The sequence below is a fragment of the Gymnoscopelus microlampas genome (genome assembly GCF_963454915.1).
Source record: "Gymnoscopelus microlampas genome assembly, chromosome: 11".
NCBI lineage: Eukaryota > Metazoa > Chordata > Actinopteri > Myctophiformes > Myctophidae > Gymnoscopelus > Gymnoscopelus microlampas.
The window spans coordinates 24,908,760-24,909,108 of NC_139948.1; positions in this window are offsets into that span (position 1 = coordinate 24,908,760).

Sequence of the window (349 nt, forward strand, 5' to 3'; positions counted from 1 at the left end):
CTGCTGGAGAGGGCTAGACGTGATATTCTAAACACTGAGTCACTAGTGCTCAAAATGACTTCCTGTCTCTACTCCCCTAATATGTTCAGATACATGTGTGTGCGCGCACACACACACACTACACTACACGCGCGCGTCATATTATGTCCAGCTCTCGCAGGGTGGATTTCACACATTCCATTCTCCACCGGTCTCTCTCCTTGTCTTCTCTCTCTCCCTCTCTCTTTATATGTCTCTCTCCCTCTCATCTTTTTTTCACTCATTCTCTATCTATTGTCTTAGCACAAAGTATGTAGTGTGGTTGCTACTGTATCTTGCCTTTATGCTTTCCTAGGTGCTCCTCCCCTCC